General features: G+C 35.4%; 1 pseudogene; it reads right to left on the reverse strand.

The window, feature by feature from the left end:
* The window catches only part of LOC100541138 (mitochondrial import inner membrane translocase subunit TIM14 pseudogene), a 42,236-nt pseudogene that overhangs the window by 12,301 nt on the left and 5,068 nt on the right, over nt 1-24,867 (reverse strand).

Raw genomic sequence — 24,867 nt, forward strand, 5'->3', positions numbered from 1 at the left:
GTTGTTTGTTTTGTGGGTTGTTTTTTTTTTGTTTGTTTTTGTTTGTTTTTGTTTTTGTTTGACAGATTTCACAAGGTTATCCAGTTAGATTACTCAAGGTACATTCTCCGAGCTTTGTATGAGTTATGTTTGTACAGTTCTAGTAATAATACAGAGATGTAAAGTTTTGTATCAGCTTAACTTTCTAAAAACCCAAATTCCTAGTTACAAACTCCAAACTCACAAAAACAAAACTAACCAAACGGGAGTTAGGAGCACAACTGTCACTGAAAAGATTGTAGAATCATAGAATCACAGAACGGTTTGAATTGGGAGGGACCTTTAAGATACTCTAGTTCCAACTCCAATGCTAAAAGCAGGGAGAGCTCACACTAGACCAGGTTGCTCAAAGCCCCATCCAACCTGGCTTTGAATGCTTCCAGGGAGGGGACATTGTCAGCATATGTGGGCAACCTGTTCCAGTGTTTCACCACTCTCACTGTAAAGAATTTCTTTCTAATATTCAGTCTAAATCTACCCTTTTCCAGTTTAGAGCCATTTCCCTTTGTCATGTCACTATGCGCCCTTCTAAAAAGTTCCTCCCCAGCTTTCCAGTAGGCCTCCTTCAGGTACTGGAGGCCACTATAATGTCCCTGTGAAGTCTTCTATTCTTCAGGCTGAAGGGCCCCATTTGTTTAACTAGCCTGTCCTCATGGGGGAGGTGCTCCACCCTCTAATTGTCTTCATGTTCCTCCTGTGGACCTGCTCCAACAATTCAAGTCCTTCTTGTGCTGGGGGCCCCTGATTTGGATGCAGGACTCCAGGTGGGATCTCACAAGAGTAGAGGGGCAGAATCACCTCCCTTGACCTGCTGGTCGCTCTTCTCTTGATGCAACCCAGGATGTGGATGGCCTTCTGGGCTGCAAGCACAAGGATGCATTATGCCATTAGATATCTAAACATCTTTCAAAAACTTTCCTTCAGGAAACACCGCTGGATGTCAATGGGTGCCATTTTTTTCTACATGCAGAATTTCAATGACACATCTTTGCTTCATCTGCACTTCCATGTCAGATGCCATTGTGTCAGACTGCCCCTCTGCTGCCATCTGTCACACGGCAACAAAATGCAATGAAGTACTGGTGGGAAGGTTTAGCATCTAATGACATACAACCAACATCTGCCTCTGACTTCACAGGCCTGCAAAATAAGAAAGGAGATATGACTTTCAGAGTCATATTTTATTTTTAAACACTACCCTGCAATAGGAATCAAATTCTACAGTGTATATCTAGTCTAATACTTGTAGCAGAAATGTGTCATTTGTTATATTAAAATAAAAGCTATCATGGTGCATCTCTTCTTATTACAGTATTATGTAGCATTACCTGCTGTTAAATCTGGAATCTGAAATCCATCTTGCCAACTACACTATTTTCTTTTCCAATCTAAATAAAATTGTTGTAGACTCAGATAAAGACACTGCTTAGTATATAAAAATTTTCTAAGATGTTTTAGAATTGCAAGTCTCCTAGAAGGACTTCAACATTCCTCTTAAATTGGCTTCTGTCCTTGCCTCTTAACTATTTCTAGTAATTGTTGACTTTGTCTTTTGTTCCTTACCAAAGACATCAGTTTGAGATTATCTCCTTGTAAGGTTTCTGAAATAATAATCTATTGCAAAGTCAGGGGAGACCTATCACGGAGTTACTTCTCTTTTGCCTTAAAATATAACTTCAGCATTTTGGGAACTTTCACCTATGAACAAAGTTCTGTATTACAGTCTCACAAAGCCAAAGCATATATGGAACCATCTGTGATCAATTTTTTCTAGATTAGCTGAGTACTTCATTGTTTTTAGTAGGAGGGGGAAAAATGTCTAGAAAAACAACTAGTCTCTGCACTTATAAGAGAGCTGTACTGCTCAGAGCTCCTTTACATCCAGACAAGTTCCAGTGAGCTCACTTAAGGAGAAAATGAGAACTAGTCCCTGGTCATACCTAATGCTGTTGGTCCTGAAGGATGATGAGTCCTGAAGGAAGGAATGAAAATTGTTTTGCTTTAGGAAATACAATATTGAATTATACTGTGAAATAATATACAAGAAATTGCCTTTAACACTCACTACAGTTAAATACAATGTTTATCTGTATGTTTTAACAGCTGTATTACAGTTCAAGAGGGAATTTAGATAGCCTTTTAAGCTAGAAAGGACACTGTAGTTTTGTTATTGCTATTGTGTTCTCATACAAACTAAAATGTCAATGAATTGGACCTCAGTTTCACACCAATTTGTTGTCTGCAGGAAAATATATGATAATTCAGTGTCTGAACTGGTGCAAGTCCATGTATTTCTGCTTGAGTTCTGTTGATTCACAATGGCTGAAAGTTTAGGTCAAGCATTTTATTGACTTTCCAGTAAAGAGAAAAAAATCAACAATTCAATATATTTTAGACAGGCCATTAAAAAATAAGAAGGAACAGTAGTCTTCACATTCTAATTTGGAACAAATCAACCTGTGAATGCAATTAAAACTGTGTAGTTACTGTTAGTATCTATGTGTGTATGTAATGTCTCTTCACCACATACATATGAAGTGCTGGATTGCTATCCTGGTTAGGTCAGTGGACTTGACAAGCAATAGTCTCAAGGGCTGCTGTGACAAGTGAGTTCATAGTTTGCAGTTGAAGTACTTGTCTGTGGAGAAGGAAAGAGGTTAAAAGAAGCAGAGAACATTAATTTTTGATCCTTTACTTCACTTTTATATCTTCATGCTCATGATGTATCACTCATCCCTTATTACCAATCTTCTCTCTTTGTAGATGTAAAAATCCTTCATTCTCATCCAAGATTTTTCCCAGAAGACAATATGAAAGAGTAGAATAATATTTTGTTGCCTCTCTTTACCTCTTTTTTGTCTTTTCTTTTTTTTAATTTTTCTTCTTTTCCCTTTTTTATTTCTATTTAATTTACTTTTGCTTTTACTTATTCCTTTTTGATTCCTATACCCCAGAGGAGATTTTGAGCAGAGAAACTGAGCTTACAGAATGACTGTGGATGGACATCTTTCCACAGAAGGCAAGGAAATTAAAAAAAAAAAAAAAAAAAAAAGGTTTTCTTTGGAGGGATACAGTTTCTTTTTTCATTAGATTACTTCTAATAGGGGAACTCTGCCAAACTAAAACAAATTTTCAAATTATTACCCATACAGATACATATTGATTAAATACTTCAGCCAATCATTTATAGTTACAACCACAATTTTAAATTACATGGGACTCAGTATTAAACTGGCAGATTTGCTCACTGTTCCTGAAGGGATTTTTTGTTGTGTGATATATATTGGGCATTTTATTTATTTTCCATGTAAAAGTCAACTTTCACAAAATCACAGACTTGTAGAAGTTGGCAGTTGGCAGGGACCTCTGTGTCCATCTGGTCCAATCCCTCCTCAGTCAGGGACACCAAAGCAGAGTGCCCAGGACAGTGTCCAGATGGCTTTTGAAGAACTCCAAGGAGGAGACTCCACAGCCTTTCTGGGCAACCTGTGCCAGTGTTCCAAGTGTTCCATCACCCACACAGTAAAGAAGTGCTCCCTGATGTTTATATGGAACCTAATGTGTTCTAACTTGTGCCCATTTTCTCTTGTCCTGGCACTGGGCACCTCTGAAATAAGCCTGCCTCTGTCTTCTATGCAGCCTCCGTTCAGGTTTTTACATATCCTATGTTCATTCTAACCATGTTAATTATTGCTTCTCTACTTCCATATTTAAAAAAAAAAAAAAAAGAGAGAGATTAAAAATCATTTACCATAGGATCCAATATATAGAAAATTTATTGATAAATATATATTTCATGAATATCTGCATCTGTGTCATCTGAAGAGAACAATTCTGTTCAGTAAAATTTCTTATGCTGATTCTTGAAAGAGAAATGGCTATAAAAGTGTAACATAATTTGTATCCTTCAAGATTTACTTTACCAATGATTTTCTCAATGCATTACAGGAATAGTTACCGGTGTAATACAATACAGCTATGGTCTGTGTTAAAAGGTAGAAATTTCAACTACTCTATACCACAAATCATCTTGCAGTTAAGGATCTCCCCTGAATCTGTCTCAAACCAAAGTGAGACATATAAATTTTGTGTACCATAACGCACTTCCCCCTTCTTTTGAGATTTGTCAAAAATCATTTTTTTCACCTCCTGGAGTGGAACACAGCAGCTATTTAGCAGAGTAATAAACCATTTCAGAGAAGAAATTAAGATTATCATATTGTTTAGATGAAAGGAAAGCTTTGATAAGCCAAAAGTAAAGTCAGAAGAGTTAAGATAATTTTGCTAATGCTGTATGTTTGCAAAAGGCTTTATTGCATGTTTAAAGGTGGCAAAGCTACTGTTTTTATGTGACATGCAACATGCGAGACAAATTTCTCTCAGCAGAATGATAGGTAAGCTTTGAATTTCCAATGGTTATTCCTGTTTTTACACAAATGTTACTCTGTTAAATCAATGGAAATCTAGATGTTAAAACTGATGAACATGGGAAGCATTAATCCAAAAAAATCTGAACATTTACTAAAGGGAAACATATTGTCTGAGATACTGTCTGCCAAATCTTTCTTTAGATCAAATCCTCAGCTAAAATAAAACATCTCACTAGCTTTTTCACAGGAAATCGTCAACTCACCATTTTTACCATGCTTATTTTTTAGAGTTGTAAAGATGATCACAAACTTGAGTGTACAAGCTTCAGGCCCTTCACAAATCCCATTCAGACAAATTATGTATTCCTCATATCTGAAATCACTTCCATAAATATCATTTTTCTGGTATTTATTATAATAGAATTATGAATCATATAATGTCTTGGGTTGGAATCATCTACCTGGACTGATGCAAAGCATTTGATACTGTCCCACATGACATCCCAGTTGTTATTGGAGATAAATGGATTTGATGGATGGACCGTTTGATGAATAAGGAATTGGCTGGATCATCACAGTAAGAGAGTTGTGGTCAATGTCTCCATGTCCAAGTGGAGACCAGTGATGAGAGGCATTCATCAGGGATCAGTGTTTGGACTGGTATTAAAATCTTCGTAGGCAACATGGAATGTGGGATTAAGTGCACCCTTAGCAAGTTTGCAGACAACACCAAGCTAACTTGGTGTCAACTGGACTTGAACACCTCATGGGATGAAGCATCCATAGCCTTTGCAAATAGCCTGTGCCAGTATCTCACCATCCACTCAGTGAAAAATTTCCCCCTAACATCTCACCTAAATCTTCTCACTTTTAATTTAAAGCCATTCCCCTTTGTTCTATCACTATCAGACTGTGTAAAAAGTCAGTCTCCCCCCTATTAATAAACTTGTTTTAAAAACTAGAAGGACACAATATGGTGTCTTTGTAGGAGAAATGCACTGGCTCTGTAGTAATTTAGATATTAATTTGCAGAAAATTTACCTCACAAATTCTGTAATTAGTTCTATGTGTGATTATTATATACAATAGGCAGTCAGTCAAAGTGTACACATAGAAATATTTAAGGTTGTATATGAATTCTGTAAAGAGGGTATTTATATTTCTGTGTATGCATGAACTGACACAGCATTTTTTCACAAAATACAATATAATGCACTACAAAAACATTTTAGAGGTAGTAACACTTCCATGATAGTATACACGTTAAAGCTATTTAAGGTAGTTTCCTTACCACAATTTTTCCCAGCTGTATGGGGTTTGTTGTCTCATGAAAATCTTATGAACTCATAACATGGGCTGTGTATTCTGGTAAGAATAAGAATAATACAAAGATGATTAGGAAATAATGTACTGCTCTGACAGAGACTAAGTATGTTCATATAGGGTTTGCATTCTTTGATGCAACAAGATAAATTACAGAGGTCTATTGCCACTTAAATACTTTTTCATGATAAAATAAATTAAGTGACCACTGAAAATAAATAATAGGCAGGTCCAGTTCTTATTTCAGACTGCACCCTATTCTTGTTGAATTTGTTTTTCTACATTGACAATATCAGTGCTGTGCAATGCATGTATTTTACATTTGGGATAGGAAGAAGATGTGTGAAAACATTTTGTTTACTGTAAATCTAGAGGAAAGGTTTAAATCTAATCTAATTTAAAACCATTTTTTTGTATATTTTTTCTGGTAGAAAAAGCCTCTGTTATGTATGTTACTGTAATGTTAATATCCTGATTTTCCTATGTGTTTGGCTAGTCAGTATACTAAAGTTATAAATTTATTATTTTAGTACAATTTTTTCTCCCATAGATCCCTCTTACATCACCTTTTCCCCCACTACACTTATGACAAATTCATAATATCAACAAATCCATTTCATTTTTGCTAGACTTTTACACCAGAACTTTAGTGCAAATAAATGAGGAAAGGAAGAAAAGAAACAAGGTGAGTTTGAAAGATGAGTCTAAAGGCAAGAAAAACAGCTATGAACCAAGAAGGGGAGTGACAAAAGAACTGGAGAATGAAAATGAAATGCCACTTGAAGTCGAGTGCAATTGCAGGCAGATCCAGTTGTGTCAGAGAAGCAAGGGTGCTACAGGTGCAGTCTCATTGAGAGACCGTTGTGACTTCCAGGTCCATTGCAGGAAAAAGAGATATAGACTGGTAACCACTTTCAGTGACCCTGTTGTTTATGACTCATCTCAGAGAGGATGAGCAGTGTCTGAAAGTAACCATCAAATGAACATCTAAAGTCATAACAGTCTGGCTTATGCCATTTATCCTCTTTGTTACTGTCTGCCATGGGTGTAGATTAATGTTAGATTATTTTCTACCCTTTTTGCAGTCTCTACCCTCTTTTGCACTATGAGAGTTTGAATGTCTAGCATGTCCTTGGAGTACAGGAGCATTTGACATTTTCCACTTTAGTACCTACCTCTGCCTTCCCCAGAAACGAGTATGGTAGTAAATGTTGATGAGTAGAATGAGTTGCCAACAAAAATTAATAATATTCTAAAGGTCAAGGTAATTTACCATTACCAGCCTTGGTATGCAATAGTCTAACCACTAAACATCATCACAAATTATGTATTATAAGCAAGAGAAGGACACAAGATTATTTTTCAAAGCAGATAGTGGTAATAAGAACAAAAAATTGAAAAATAAGTTTTGCTTAGAATATAAATATAGATAATAGCAACTGAATAGTCTCTTCTTTTTCCTTTTTCCTTTTCCTTTTTTCTTTTCCTTTCTGTTTCCCTTTCCATTTTCTTTTCCCTTCCCTTCTCCTTTCCCTTTCCCTTTCCCTTTCCCTTTTCCTTTTCCATTTGTCATATAATTCCACAAAATATCTTCCATTTACTTTTCATCTGAAACGACTTTCAGGAGAACATGATTAAGATCCTTGGAAAGTAACATTCATCCAAAGATTTAAGACTTAAGACAAATATGAAGAATAATAAACCAATATGTCTTCATGGAGCTTCACTGTAATATTGTGTGGGGTATTTCCCCCTTCTTTTCTTATGTGCTACACATCAAAATGGAAAATCAGCTGTAAAATTATTCTAAAGATAAATGGAAATATGACATTTGTCAGTCTATCCCAAAGTTGCTGCAAGGAGTTTATTTTTTCATAAAATGTAGCTGTGATATTGCCATAATTTGAGTCAAATACAAACTATAATTCTAATGACAATAATCTACTATTTAAAGTTTGCACAAAAATGTATTTATGTCTTTTGTTTTGATCTCATCACACTGCAGAAAGCTGCTAGCTAACCCTGGGCGTATTATTAAACCTAATCTATTAGCACATCAGTTGCACTCCTGTCACTGCACGGAGCTTTTCAGAAAAATAGTCCCAGAATTGTTTTGGACAGATTTAGTTACAAGAGAAAATAGTTAATGCAGTACATAGAATCATAGAATCCTTAAAGTTGGAAGGGACCTTTAAAGGTCATCTATCAGCTCCTCTGGAATGAACAGGGACATGCACAGCTAAATCAGGTTGCCTGGGGCCTGATTCCTGAAGGTGGTTCTTGTGAGCCCTTGAGTTCCAGAAAAATCTTAGATGAATACATGAGATGAATTACGCAGAAGGTTCCAGTACTGGCTTAAAAGATTCAAGAATTTGAGTAGCAACAAAATTTAAGTTAGCTTAAGGATCTCTTATTTCTCTCTACCAATTGACAAGTACTAAGCTAGATTCTCTGACATATATGTCCTAATTTGGCCGAGTATAGAATTAATATTTTTTGTTTATGACCAGATCGGAATTGGATAGAATAATGAAATGGTTGTGTTTTTCTTTTCTGAAAGATGATTGGATCATAAAGTAGAATTTTAATGTATTAATTCCTCTTACTTTCTTTCCCCACCTTCATATTCTCAAGCAACATTGAAGAAAACCAAAATACATACTTTTCTGATATTTTCCTATAGCTCTAACGTTCAAATGTGATTACTATTTCTAAAGTCAGTAAATATCATTTTCTGCTTAAGATGCAGAGAAGATCAGGGAGATATGCATTCGTTAACAGATTTTTCTTTTCTTTTATTCGTAATCCTGATAGGCTCTTTTTTTTTTTTTTTTTTTTTTGACAGGTTGTTAATGGCTTTTTAGGTGCTTAAAAAAATATCCAACTCTTAATATCATCCATACTTACTGAAGGTTGTCATAATCTGCAGTTTTTCTGTCTGGAATGTGCTGTGCTTATCATAATAGCACTGTGATATTTAAGAATGTTATCCTTGCCAACTTGTGGATGAGCCTTGCTAAAAATGATTTCTTTGTTTTGCTGGCATGCAAAAGAAAGAGAAGAAATAGAGTGATGGAGTCTGGTGAGGGAGGACATGATTAAGTAACTTATAATTTTAAGATTATCTGCTTTGCTGCTGCAACATGTGTCTTGGAAGAATCATAGAATCCTGGAATAGTTTGGTTTGGAAGGAACCTCAAAGATGATCTAGTTCAAACCCCTACTGTCATGGGCAGGATTGCCAACCGCTAAGTCTTAAATTTAAGTGCATCTTCCTGTCCATAAAGACAACAAACCATAACATTTTTTTGTATTCTTCATCTTCTTACAAACTAAGTTACTAATGATAGCTGTAATTTCATCTAATTAGTTGCCCGAAAGTTCCTATTTTAATCAAAGACAGTTATTACTTACTATCAGTGATTGAGAGAGCCTAGAGGAAAGAGAAAGAAGGACCTCTGTAGTGCAATTATTACTGTTCTCTAGGGGACAATTCAGGCCACAAAGCACAAACATCACTCTTAAAATGGAATGAATAGCTCTCCAGAGATACCCCTCTCTCTCGTTACTGACAGTAAAGGAAGCAGTAGACACCTGCACTGCTTCTGCATTGATGAGAGAGGCGCTGGATGCCTAGGCAGATTTATGTAAAGTAAATTCAATTTGGAATTTCTTATATCATCTATACCATCAAGAAAAACTATTAGTCTATTACTTTAATTTACAGTTATAGAAGAAATTTTCTCTCAAGTACTACTTATAAAGGTGAGAATATTTGATGCAGAATGTAATTTTTGTATAAAATACACAAATATATACAGTTAACAACTTCTAATACAAGAATAACATGATTTAAAGTACAATATACACTGATCTCAGATTCACAAGAGTTAAATTGTTTTACTACTGTTTGCCAAAGCTTTCTTTGACTTACGAGGAGATATTTAGCTATCTAGATGCAGAAGTTATGAAAAAGAGCAACAGAAATCATCAACCATGTGGAATAGCTTACAAAGTACAATAGAACAAAGAAAGTAGCAGTCTCCAACCTGAGGGCCAAATATAAAGGAAAATGAAGTAATGACAGACGTGGAAAAGTGAGAAGACTGCAATTAGACATTGCTTCATGTGATGAAAGGAGGAGAATTAAATCCCTGTGCAAAAATCTTGAAATAGAAAAAGAGAAAATATCTTAACTACATCTTACTTGAAACTGTAATCTTTGTTTGGTGTAGACCTGTCTCCACAATGGGATGTTGTGGGTGACAGAATCTTGCATTAATTCAGAAAATATTTAGACCTATAAAAGTGTGTCAAAGTAGTCTCTTCCACAAGAAGTCCCCGAATAGCTGGTCAGAAGCTTTTATGGAATTTCAAGCAACATCCTACCTTATGTTTGTATTTTGGTATGTATTTTCCTAAGAAGTTCTACAGAGAAAAGTTTCTCAGCTAATTAAACCATTACTTGCCTCAATTCAGAATAATAGTTCAGATATCCACAGAGCATTCTAGAATCTCAAATGTAAGTATGTTGAGCGTTGTTATACTTAAAAACTTAATCAATTTTGTTTATTTATTGAGGCTGAGGAATCATTTTAAAGACAGGTCATGTTCTATTATTGACTATGGCCCACAGTGAAGTAATGCCATTATTTATTTTCTCTTTCTTTTTAGTTTGTAAAATCATTCTCAGAAAATTTTACAGTTTCTTTGAAATCACACAACCAAGACACATACCCTACAAGACAGTACCTCCTATTTTCTGTTTTGCCAAGTGTTTGTTCTTTTTAATAAATAGTGCCAGTTCAGATGTCTGCCAACATGCTGTTAAAAACTTACTTTCAACAACCAAGTTACTATCACAATGAAAGCATGAAAACTTTGATAGATTTAGTCTTTGACTATGGCCCCATGGCAAAAATAAAAAAGACGACTCACTTCTCATTTCTCAGTATAAGAATTCTCTACAGCAGAAGAAAAATACAGGAGATAATACTGCAGTGGATGGAATATACAAAAGTCTTGTCTAGGACTTTCATAGCTCTCATTGAAATCAAGTTTCCTTCAAATTAGGTATCAGTAAGTCAATACTAAGCATTTTTATACTGAATGATGCATGGAATCCCCAGCAATAGTGACAGACCAAAGCTAATTATCATTCAAAATTTTCTTTGGGTCTATGACCAATTGCTTTTATGCTATTTATTATGTTTGGGGCATCCTTCCTACTACTGTAACTGTAAAGAAAAATAATTTTCATTAGAGCAGTTCAGAACAGATTGGTTGTTATTCTCTTGTAATTCAATGTGGCCATCATCCCTAAAACCTCCTGCCAATTTCACAACCTCACATTTTATGTGCATGTAATCCTGAATTTTTGAAGAAAACAGCTTGACTATAAAAAATGTATATAGAAAGAAACAAAACTGCAGTCTCTTCCATGTTGATCCTGTTGGACTTGAGGGATTTCAACAGCTCTCAGTTTTTCATGTGAAAAAGAAATATTTTTCCTTCTCAACTACAATTTTAACTACTGGCAATTGCTGTAATATCACAGATAACACTGCAAAGCATATTAGCAATTTCAAATGTAAATATCTTCTTTATTGACATCTGCAGTTTTCTCTGAAGTAATCACTTCAGACTCTCTTTAAAGCTGCTGGAGAGTAGTCATGTCAGAACTTGATTCACGGGCATCCAAGTAATTCAGATGTTTTGACTTTACTCTCCTTTTTTTTCTTTTTCAGAGAGTATCAGTTGGATTTTATTTATTTATTTATTTTGTGGTTACTTAAATTAAAATGACATAAATCTTATAATAACAATTATTTGAAACACAACAGCTAAATGAAAATAAACAAACATCCTCATCTCAGTTGCCATTTGTACTTACAGGTATTTTTTTATTTTATATGAGTGCAACAGTATCTAAACACTTCAGTTTGAGTACAAGTTATCAGATATGTAATGCACAACAAATCTTTTGTTTGCAATACTGGAAAATCTTCTCATCCTTTTTCCTAACCTTGATCTTTCCCAAATCTTGGGTATCATTACCAAGACTACATCCATTTTTGAAAGATTTTCTTCCTTGTGTAATTTACAGCTAGCATAGTAGTCATTGACCAGAGATGTTTTTAGCGGATAAAAAGTTGATCTCTAGTTTTGCCTTGTACAAGCAAGCCTAAAATCTGCCCAGTCCTTCCAAAAATATTGAAATGTGGGAAGAAACCATTATATCTCATATATTTTATTTACTTAGGTAACTATACTCAGGATCACATTGGTTGCTTCTGTAGATTAAACACTAACCTCTCAGGTATTTGTGAACTTTTGTCTTCCTTTTTTTTAACATGGTGATAATCAGAACAAATTAGTTTTGTTTCTTAGATTGCTAAAACCCTCCCAACACTTTCTTCAGCACCAGTGCTGAATAAATCATTGTAATGTTCCCCTGAAGTGAATTGAAAATTAATTTACACAGCTAAGATGATCCTCCTAATAACAGGGAACACGGAACGGGGAAATTGGAAATCATTACCCAGCAAACATTATCTGCATTATTTTTGTAGCTGTTTTAGATTGCATTGTAATAAAAATTAGGAGACTGGCTGTGAAGAAGTTTAAGAGGGTCCCCTGAAGAGCTTCTGCTTTAAAATTGATTCTTTAAGAAAGCATTAAAAAGCTATTGGAATTGATTGCCTGCTAATATAAAGGAAATACTCTTTGCCACCATTTGTGTTAAAAAAGAGCATCTTCATTCATGCATGTTATTAAAACTACTGGCCTGAAAGCCCCTGTAGAAAGATAAAGGATATGGATGGGATATTAAAACAGCAATCTTTACTTTATGTGGGATTTAAAGTTAATATGTCTCTTTTATTAATTTAGCAAAAGCCATTAGTTAGATTGTCAAATATGGGATTTACAATTAAAATGCTGTAGAATAGATGTGTCTTAAGAAAACAGAGAATGAAGAATTTTTCAATAATCTTCCAAGCATGAGGTATACACCTACAGAGCATAAATCCTGAATTTCCAGTTTTCTTTTTTGAATGGTTTGCTATGCAGTAAAATTCAGAGCTTGTGACACCTCTGATTAGCTCCAACAATTTCCAATGATATGGGGTCATACTGAATTAGTTCTTAATCAGAAATCAAATGGGATCCACCATACTACCTTGTTTACAAAGACTGAATTGAATGGCTTTTGAAAGATGTTATATTATGTAACAAACTTGTAATATTTAGCAATTATATAAAAATGGAATTTCCTTCCCTAATTCTGAAATGTTAAAAACTTTTCATGGCTTTCTGATTTCTAACACATTTGAACAAATCTTCCTTGTCTCTCAATTTGGTGTATCAGGAAACATTAAAAGGCACTGAACATTGAAGAGAAAATAGTTAATACTGGTCCATTAGAAATGCATGAGCCTTAATGAAATAATTTACATAGGTGCATTCTTCAATTTTCCCTTTTTCTGAAGTGAAATACTGTGTATGAGGGAACACCATTCTGGGAACTTTGCCCAACACAACAATCAAAGTAAAAACTGTTTGGATGAAATTGCAAGGAAATGCAAGTTGATGAAACTTTATTTTAATTGCAGATTCAGAGAGAAAAGGGACAGAAACAGTGTGACAGACCACATTACAAGCCAGTATGGAAACTAAAGAAATAACCATAATACTTTTATGACTGGGAAAAAGACTTTTCTGAAACTCAGTATATGAACCTACTCTAGTTTTGGGCCTGAACTGAGCTGAAGAAGAAAATGTAAGTTTGCAAAGAATTAAAAGACTGAAGTTTCTCTACTGCAAGAAAACATTCCTGGGAATTCCTGGTTCAACCTGTATGCATATAAATTCTGGAGCCCGAGAAATAATATGTAATGCAAATCTACAACCACTGTAACATGTGCCACAGCATTCAATAGATCATTTAGTTTTATGTAAACAGAAAGAACTATCCCCAGAAAATACTCAAATATTGGTCTTTGGCTTTGATGCTCTGTCTAGAAACTCCTCAGACGCTTGCATGAGATAGTAGATTATGAAATGTTTAATTTATTTAGCAAAGAATCACTGAAGTGATTAATTCAATATGGTAATTTTACATATCACAATAAATTGACTTTGATGAAATGAAAAATTATTATCAAAACAGACAAAAAATCATAAGCTTTGTGAATAATTTTAATTTTTTCACACCAAGATTTCCTAGCAGAAACCACAGCTATACCAATAAACATTCTACCACTTCCAATAATTACAGCGTATTTGTGTCTATGTAAATTTTTAAGGAAAACACGTAATTTAAAAACTTTTTCTGTGAGGAAAAATAAATGTTTTTAAAAAAGCAGAAGTACATCAAATCTTGGAAGAATGCACTTGAAACATGAAAAAAAATATATTTACAAGGTAGAAACTTTGTTCCCTGTGTACTGGAATTTTATTAGCAAAAGCAAAGTATATGAGCGAGATCAAAACTTGCAGCTCTGAACATACTTAGAATAACACTTCTAAGCAATCTCCCTTCAAGTATTTATTAAAACTGTTGTGACTGTCAGTGACTGAAGGATTTAACTGCCACTACCTACTTTTATAGCCTGACTTTCACTGATAAGCAAACACACATTACCTACAGGCTTCCCCTTGAGACGTATCTACCATCCAGTAGATTGAAGGAGGATGAAGATCACAAAGAAAAGCACTAGAATTCTTCTGAGAGCGAATAAGGAGGAAAAGTCAGTTAGAAATTTCTTGTATGGACATTAATGAATGAGAGATTTAATATATTTTCTTTCTTTAAAACAAACAAAAAAAAACCAACAACAACAAAAAAAACCTTTGCATTTTGTGTTTTAGCATGCTTTATATATTTGATAATTTCAGAGTTCTACCTTATCTACATGTACTGACTATATCTGAGTTCACAAAATCCTCACACGTGCAAACAACTACATGAACATCTTGTCACAGTGTAAGCTGGGATGTAGATTTATAGCATTTTTGCTTTATGTCTGAGTGCTTGTTCTCACCCTACAGTAAAAATGAGATAAGAATTGGATAAGATAATTGGATAAGAACAGTTTCAGCACAATCACTGAGGCACCACTGCAGCAGGCATGAGGGATCTTATCTCATCTTGCTGCCCCAGGAGACTGCACTGTCAATTTCTTGGCCAGTTGCAAAAGGAAAATTTTTGTGTTTGGGAATGCTTTGGCCTCTTTGAGCCATTGTCCTGAGCAGCAGCAGCAGCTGGGATTAAAGCTTGCCTATACCTGCACCCACAAGAGAACCACTTGCTGAGGAGGGACTAGAACTTCCACATACCCCCATTCCTAACTCCTGTTTTCATTCTTATCCACGTACATGTTTTTTCCTGATGTGTGATTGATTAGTGTTTCGAATAGCTGAGCCAAAATAATTATGAAACTGCAAAGAGTTGTCAAAAATACGAGCACATAATAGGAAAATCATGCATACTGATCAGTGATGCCTTAGGTTTTGGATAGGTTCTTTATTTTGGAGATGGCCCAGTGCATACATATATAGCATATGCAAAGGCTGCTCTGAAAGTAATGCCTCCTATTTATTATGTTGGTGCACAAAGTCAGAGACAGATGTTAGTGGTACAGCAGCAGAGACTGAATGTTCCCACCAATATTCCATTACATTTTGTTGCTGTGTTACAGATGGCAGCAGAGGGGCAGTCTGACACAATGGAATCTGACATGGAAGCATGAATGAAGCAAAAAATGTGACATTGAATTTCTTAATGCCAAAAATCTAGTACCCACTGACATACATTGATGCTTGGCAAATGCTGATGGAAACCAAACAGTGGATGTGAGGTGGTGGATGGTACTTTTCAGCAGTTGTGACAGTGACAGGTTCATCTCTGCTTACAGTTTTTTATGAGTGTAGCATGCAAGCTCTTGTTTGTCTCTGATAAAAATGCATAGATAATGGTGATGACTATGTTGAAAAAGTTTTATAGCTGAGAACTTGCTTATGAAATAGTGTTATTGTGCTCTTTCTATAAATTGTATTTTCTGTGGAAATATATAGGAGGCATTACTTTTGGAGTGACGTACATTCTTTACTCTATTGTATGTCAGGCAAAGAGTCCTGTAAAATCTAAGTAATTTCCTTTAAAAAAATCTACATTAATGTATTATTTTTCTGATAGTGATATATGTTTATATATATGTTGCTTTCATAGTACAAACTATTGAAAGCAATTTTACAGGTTTCTTCTTTTTTTCCCGCATGCATACATTCATGTAGCTTCCTTAATTTGGCATTAAGTATTGGTCTTCCAAAAGTGTATTAAAAAGTCATGTTCTATTTTTCTTTTTTTTCTGTTTAGTGTTTATAAAGAGACTTCTTGCTGACAGCCTTGATCGAAAACTTGCATCAGAGCATAATTTCAGGGACATATTGGACATTCAACAATTTTGCATTGTAATTATAAAGCAGATCAGTACCCACTTGTAATTAAAATCATAATATAGCACTGCCTCTTGCCAGTTCTTAAAGCCTATCTCCGCTCATTTTTTCCCTTCAGTTACCACAGTGTTTGACAGCTGTGGTCATATAGACAATACACCTGCCAGTTCCAGAGGTCCAGATGCCAAGCTTCACTCGTTTATGAACTTAGCTTTTATCTGATTTTGCCGAGAGAAAATATTCAAAATGACAATAGCAAGAGGTGGGAAATGCTTAGCAGAAATAATTAATTTTTTGTTTCAAATTTATTTTCAGTGGTCACAGGTATCATAATTAAAAGGGCAATTGAATTATGGGACTGAAAGAATCTTTGCCCATTTATAATTCATTAACAAAGTTTTCAATTGTGTTGAACATTTAGATAAATATTCCAGCTGAGTTTTTGCATACATTCCTTGGCAAGTAGGAAGACCCCTGGGTGGTTAATAGAAAGGAGAGAGTTAAAACGTAGTAAGATTAGCTTTTCTTGAGCACTCAATTCCATCTAAATGTGTCAGAAATTACTCTCATGACATCTGCACTGTATCATTTTCCCCCAGTTTGCTGCAAAATGAATTGAGGATCGAAGAGGTTAACATTCTTGTGTATGGATACATACTAGGCCTGGATCACAGCCAGTAATAAATAAAAACTTCCTCACTCACAACCTGTGTTTTACTACAGGACCATTCAACACTTGGTAAATATAGGACTTGTAATTCAAGCATGGAGGAGATAAGGCAGTAAAGTGTTGTTTTTTTCTCATCTCACACTATGAGCAAGGAAGTTCTTGAGCCAAAGAAATGACAATGTTTGATATGAAAGGGATGTAAATGTTGAAGGCTTCGGAAATTTTTCAACTCTAGTATTGTTCACTTACAAATCATATAAAATTACATATACTGAATGGTTAAGGAATTGAAGAATTCATAAAATCTGAAATAGAGTTAATTTTATTTAGGTTGGCAGTTGAAATCATTGCCTGAATTATTGTAAAACTGAACCATTAGGTCCAATAATATTAGTGCCCTTTCACTTTCTTTTTTTCTGTTCTACTTATACCTGCTACTTTCTTTCAAAAAAAATCATAAGTTTGGTTTAATTTATTTCCTTAATCAAATTATATAAGGTCCCATCTGTAAACTATGTTTTTGCATCTCTCTTATCAGGGCAGAAAGGCCATACGCAATATCTTACAGAAATGGGGATGTTTTTAAAAATATCCCATCTAAAATATCATCAAGTTGTAAATTTACAGAGTATTTACACAGCATGTTCCAGATTTTCCAACTTGCAAGAAAATCAAACCCTGTCCTAGTCCTTCTTTTATTTAGAAAGTAAACATTTTTGTGGAAAACTGATTCTGACAAATGTATTTCACAATTTCTTTTTATCTCCTCATTAATTGCTTGTGCGTTTTATCTGAATCATAATGAAAACTAAGTGAAACCTCATTCTCTACTGCAATGCAGAAATGTTTGTGTTAAATATAATAGCAGAACATGGGAAAGTCAGCAGGAAGAAGGAGTGTGCTAAGAGCAGGTAGTACTGATTGTAAGTATAGATAAGAGAAGTTACTGATTTTATGCTAAGAAAGGTAATGAGGTTTTAAATGTTCCAGTGAGCCTTTTAAAAGTGAAACATTACTATCAGAAAAAAATCTTACATTAAAACCTGAAAACTGCTGATAGCTATAGTTCACAAACTGAGAATCTAACCTGGACATATATTCCAGATATATTGTTTGATTTATTTGACATTTTAGGGCATGGAAAAAATATAAACTCAAAAAGTAGAGCTGAGAGGAAGTATTATTTGAGCAAATACTGGCCTACTCATTGTATCTTGATAACAAGAAAGTTTTCAGAATGGGATGAAAGGCTTTCAAATAAATCTCATGGCAGGAGGAAAGAATTAAAAGCATAAAATGTCATTAAATGTAGCAGAATCTTGCAGAATAGATGATGACAAATTAATCAGCTAATTTTCTTTGATCATATAAGGGATTCCATAGAATAATAGTCATAGAATGGTTTGAGTTGGAAAGGACCCTTAAGATCATCCAGTTCCAATCTCCCTGCTATAGGCAGGGACACTTTCTGCTAGACCAGGTTGCTCAAAGCCCCATCCAACCTGGCCTTGAATGCTTCCAGGGAGGGGACATTCTCAGCATATGTGGGCAATGTTTCAGTGTCTCACCACCCTCACTGTAAAGAATTTCTTCCTAATTTCCAGTCTAAATCTACCCTTTTCCAGTTTAAAGCCATTTCCCCTCATGCTGTCACTACGTGCTCTTATAAAAATTCCCTCTCCAGCTTTCCTGTACAGCCCCTTCAAGAAAGGCTTCTATGAGGTCTTCCAGGAGCCTTCTCTTCTCTGGACTGAAGAGCCCCAGCTCTCTCAGCCTGTCCTCACGGGGAAGGTGCTCCAGCCCCCTGATCATCTTTATGGCCCTCCTTCAGACCTGCTCCAACAGCTTGATGTCTTTCTTGTGCTGGGGGCTCCAGAACTGGGCTCAGTACTCCAGATGAGGTCTCACAAGAGTAGAGGGGTAGAATCACCTCTCTAAGCCTGCTGGTCATGCTTCTCTTGGTGCAAGCCAGGATATGGTTGACCTGTGCTGCAAGGGCAATTATTGCCTCGTATTGAGTCTTTCACTAACTGGCACTCCCAAATCCTTCTCCTCAGGCTGCTCTCAAGCCATTATCTGCCCAACCTGTATCTGTGCTTGGGATTGCCCAGGCCTGGATGCAGGACCTTGCACTTGGCCTTGTTGACCTTGATGAGGTTGGCATGGGCCCAATTCGCAAGCCCATCTAGGTCCCTCTGGTTGGCATCCCTTCCCTCTAGCATGTCAATTGCACCACTCAGCTTGGTGTCATCTGTAGACTTGCTGAGGGTGCACTCAATCCCACTGCCCATGTCACCTACAAGGATGTTAAATAACTCTAGTCCCAGGACCCATCCCTGAGGAACACCACTCATTACCAATCTCCACTTGGACATTGTACCACAACTCTCTGGGTGCAACCATCCATACAATTCTTTATCCAGAGAGTGGTCCATCCATCAGATCAATTTTTCTCCCATTTGGCAACAAGGATGTCATGTGTGACAATGTCAAATGCTTTGCAAATGTCCAGGAAGATCAGTTACTATTCCTTTATCCATTGCCACTGTAACTCCAACATAAAAGGCCATCAAGTTTGTCAGGCATGACTTACCTTTTGTGAAAGCACTGTTGGCTACCACCAACTACCTCATCTTTATTTTCCACGGGTTTTGATAGGGCCTTCAGGGTGATCTGCTCCATATTCTTGCCAAGCACAGAGATAAGACTGACAGGCCTGTAGCTCCCTGGATCTTTTCCTTTCCTGAAAACGGCAGTTAAGTTTCCCCTTTTCCAATCAGTGGAAACTTCACCAGACTACCATGACCTTTCAAATATAACAGACAGCAGGTTGGCAACTTCATCTGCGAATTACCTCAGAACCTGTGGATTGATCTTATCCTGTCCCATGGACTTATGCACCTTCAACACTACTTTTAAAGAGCTGTAGGTTTAAGACCTCTCAGCAAAGAATAGGTAAGGAAAAAGCTTCTTGAAGTCATCAGAGAATAATGAGTTCTAGAAGAAGAGTAAGACCAAATTTGTTTTGTGTAATCTAATAAAAACAGAGGATAAAAGGGTATTGAATTATGATCCATAAATACATAGATAAGGAAACACAGGGCAAGAAAGGATTGCACTGACAGAGGAACAAATATTTAGAAACTGGTCACAATTTTTTCTGGTGTAAAAATTGGAAGGATTAGGAGAAGGATATCCTTTAATATCTTTCAGGTAGGCTACTCACCTCCCACAGTCAAAAAACTTCTGAAAGCAATCATGAAGAATGACCACTTGCAGCAGATGAGACCCAGGAGCTTCCAATCTAGGTTAAGAGCCCATTCCTATCTTACCAAGTAAAGAAAATCAGCTGCAGCTGGATTTTGTGACATGTCATGCCATAAAACATGGGAAGACAAATCCCTATAATTGCAGGTTAATGGGTCAAAGTGTATACTGGATGGATTAATTAGAAGACAAATGCTTTGTAAAACAAAAGCAACTAACTCTCAGGTGGTTTAATGAAACTGCCTCCTAATATAAAAACATTACATGGAAGGGCAAATCCTTTTGTCTAATATTTGGAAAAAAAATCAGATTGTGTAAAGTTCCTGTTAAAGTTTACTGGGGTGTTGTGCTGGATAAGGATACTTCCAAAACAATTATACTATTTTTCATTTATTTATACTCAGATATGTGCCAAAGCAAGGCAGGAAAAAAAAAGCTAAAAATCTTACTTGAAGTTTGGTGTTTGATTACCACTTTAAACAATGTGAACTAAAAATGCCTTGAGGCACTATACCTAATGCATCTGGCATTTATACAACAAATTACCAGCACTAACACTGACCTTGGCAGCTCTGAAGGGGACATACAGTATTTTCATTTAGTTGAGATGATTTTTAAAAATCTTTTCTCTATGATGATCCATGTCAGGAAGCTCAACTGATCTCTATCATTGTGTCAAAGAGTCTCATCTGAACTTCATCATGCTTTCAAACAAAGCACATTTGCAAAGGTGTGAAATCAGCTTGCAGGTGTATTTAAATGCACTCTGTTCCAAAACTGTCGTGGTCTTACATGTTTCGGAAGCCCATTGGGTTGAAAACACACAGTAGTGGAATCTAGTTTTAATATGTGCTCAAGTGTTGTCCAGATAAGAAAATGTAAACATTAAGGTTCAATTTTTCCCTAAGCTCTTTTGCAGTTGTGGGGGATAGCTGCTACACAAGAAACTTTCTATCTACTTTCATGTGCTGTGTAAAAATTCTCTACTATTCCAAATAATTTAAAAAGTAGGCTACAGCCATCAGACTTTTTTGTTACTGGATGGTAATAAAAAGCCATCTCACACAAAGGGTTCAGGGGAGCATATGTTGCATCCAAAAGGTAACTGAGAATCTGCTCACTCTCTTTATTCGCCATCCCACTCCATAGTCAGAAACTAAATCTCCAAAAATTTCCAGTAAACTCTGGACAATCTATTCAAGTTCAGAAATACTTTAAATCTATTTTTCTTGAAGTTATGCTACTAATAGCTACCACAATATTCTATGTCTCAATTTCTTTTCCTGTGAAGTTTCATTTATAAGAAGACTCCAGATAATGCAAAAATGAAAAAAAAAAAATAATAAAAGGCAGATATGAGGATGTGTATTTCTGACAATCTTTTATATTTTTATTTCCATCACAGTATTCATTAAAACTGAAATTTAGTGTATGCTTAGAATCCAAATTCTTTGTGTTTTTTTTTCTTCCATGAAATATAACAACTCAGACAATGAATACTGTGTTAAATAAGAATTAATCTGATTTTAGCCAATATATAATTTCATACATGTAGATAATTGTGTGTATGAATGTGGCATTTACCAGTATAAATATAGATCTGGTAAATGTGCATACTGAGTGTCTGAAGAGCTTTATTTCATGAACCTGCAGAACTGAAGAATCTTTTCTTTCATTAAGAGCAAGTTAAGTCAGATATGTCTGTCTGAAATGTGTTGTAAAAATTAATTTAAGAGAGTATATACCTACATTTTGAAAATGTAAAATATATGAGTTTGCTGAAAATTGTATAGCAAATAAAGATTTTTTTTCCTAATTGTCATAGATTTTTTTTTTCAGAAGCAGATATAACTAAAATCAACACTGCAGAACTTTGTCCTTTTGGTAAAAAAGAAAAAACAAAATAGCCCTTTCACCCAGTCTCAGCCAAGCTATTAGGAAAATAATCAGAGGATGTTGGGCTTGCATTTATAACATCATTTTCAGGAGCCAAAAGGATTGATCAAAATATTCTCTAAACCTAATTAACTAACTGTAATCGATAACAGTTTCAGTATTTCACTCACTTAAGCAGGTTTTGTTCATTTGACATGTTTAATTTTGGCTGCCAAGCACAGAATGAACTTTCTAGTCATTTAATTACCTGAAATTATGAGTATCTTCCTGATAGAGAATGCCATGGTCACAATTAGATAGTCAGAGCAGAACTCTTGGCTTTTTTTCCAGTCTTTATTTTGCTGACATGGCACAAAGCTGACCTACTTGCTTCAGCTCCCAGTCCTTGGCCTTTCTTGAAAAGTGTGTTTGAGTGAGATGTATAGATGGCATAGAAAATATGAAATAGCTTTTGTAGAGTTTGGTCAGATTCCTGGCTATGAGTAGTATGTTCAGGTTCAAAATTTAGGGTATCCTAAATATACTGTTATATTTTGGGGCAGATTTCCTTGACTAAAGAACTGTGAAAGCATAGGAAATAGCTGAGAGACATCCTCTGCCTAGACATTTTTTCAGGTACTGTGAAAGGATGAATTCTCTGCTGATACCAATGTAAGCACCCAAAAAAATAGATTTCTGATATACCAAAAACATGAAAAAAATGAATGCCATTTTTTTTTTTGGAACTTTTTACTATTTAATGGCAAGCATCAGAGCTATTGGAAGCAAAGGTATAATACAGCTCTTCCTTGTGAGCAATATTTCTACTAAATTAAGAGGTCAAATGGTCTTCTATTTCTTTGCTTAAACCAGCTCTCTTATGCTTTTTGACATGAAAGAATTAGAGACCGTGGGGGCAGGGTGAATTATCAAATATAGCAACGGCAGTTAGCATAGATATTACCATTTAAAGAATGTTATGTTCCTGTATAAGAAATCAGACTACTATAGTCTAATAGTTTACTGTGTTGGCATTATTTCTGTGTTGCAACAACTCCTTCAGGTCACAGGTCACATAGCAATGCAGCACCTCATATAAAATGCAAGAAGAATCAAATAGGCATTGATCACATCTATCTTGCTGTTTCACATATGATCTTAGTTTTTGGAAATAAATGTATACAGTTGCATTTCTCTCTCCAACATATGAAATTTGGAGAGATGCCAATTTATTTTTCATACATATTTTTGAGTGTATTTGTGCTGAACGCTGGTTTTCATATTTTTGCAAGCTCAGAATGCTTGTCTCATGCAACTTGGGATACAATTAATCACACAGGAGTGGGACTGTACATTCAATACTTTACCTGTTTTGAGAAAATCAAACTCTCCAGAGGCTGCTCTGTTTTCAATTTAGGAATGTTTATAAGGAATATTCCATATTCCATATACTTAAAGCTCATTGTTTTCACAACACAGAAGAAAAACCTTCAGACTTTCTTCAAAGAAGAGTGTGATGGAAAAAGTGAATGAATTCTTTTGTTGAAATCTCTTCATGATTAAGTAATATTTTAATTGAGTATGAAGGAATTAAATTCAGCTACATTATATATACTTATAGCGAGGACATAAAAGAAAGACTAAAGAATATTAGGAAAAAAAATTAGATGGTGAAACATTGGGATTACTTTTTCTTCTGTAGAAAATCCAAGCATTAGATATTGCTCAGAGGAAGTTCTGCAGCAAATCAGGGGGAAAATATCCTTCATTGTTCTGATGTGTCAGGTACTCTGCACGGGATTCATCTGACCTAAAGCAGATTTTTACATCTAAGTCTGATTTATTTTATAGTCTCCATAAAGAAATAAGCATCTATATGCTGAGATTGCTCTTATCTTGCTCACACAGGAACAATGTATGCAAGTCTGTCAGAATGTATTGAACCAAAATAAGGCTGAAGGTGACTGTTTCCTGGATTGCATCACTACTGGTGATGAAATGTGCTGACACCACTACAATCTGGAAGCAAAATGGCAGTCCATGTAGTGTCAACAGGTTAATTCTCCATCGAAGAAAAAGTTCAAGTTGCAGCCCTCAGCAAATAAAATATTGTGCATGGTCTTTTGAGGTAGGAAATTGATGATCCTTCTGCATTTCCTGAAACGCAGACAAACCATCAACTCTGACCACTACACTGCAACACTGGCTAATCTGAAGGTTCTAATTTCCAGAGTCAGGCCAGAGAAGAAGACAACCTTTCTCTTGCATCACCATAACTCCAGGCCCCATACCAGTTTGAAGACCATGGAGTACACTGCTAATCTTGGCTGCACCGTCCCACACAATTCACTCTATAGTCCAGATTTGATGGCTTCTGGCATCCATCTCTTCAGGACAACAAAAGATAGACTGTGTGGACGTATCAACAATGTTTTCCCAGTGATGATGTTGTCATAGCAGCTGTGAAACTGTTGATCATCTCCAGTGTTACAGACTTTAATGAACACAGCATGAAGGCTCTTGTTCATTGCTGGTTAAAATGCACAGCTAATGCTGGTGAATGTTGAAAAAGAGTGTTTTGAACCTGAGAAGTTGCTCTATCAAATAGAGTTAATGTGCTATCTGTATCAGTTGTTATTTCCATGGAAGAAAAAAGGAGGCATTACTTTCAGACCAACCTATGTAGAATAAGAACAATGACATGCAAGTTAAGAGCATAAGAAATAACAGATTAGAACTGAATAAAAAGTATAAACCAATGTCTAAAATATAAATGCAAAAGTGTTTCAGCTATGTTCATAGTAAATATCAAAAAACTCTGTTATGAGGTAAAAAACTATAAATATATTTGATGATAGTTGTAAA

This window comes from Meleagris gallopavo, chromosome 2, assembly GCF_905368555.1.
Source record: "Meleagris gallopavo chromosome 2, MGAL_WU_HG_1.1, whole genome shotgun sequence".
Classification (NCBI taxonomy): Eukaryota; Metazoa; Chordata; class Aves; order Galliformes; family Phasianidae; genus Meleagris; species Meleagris gallopavo.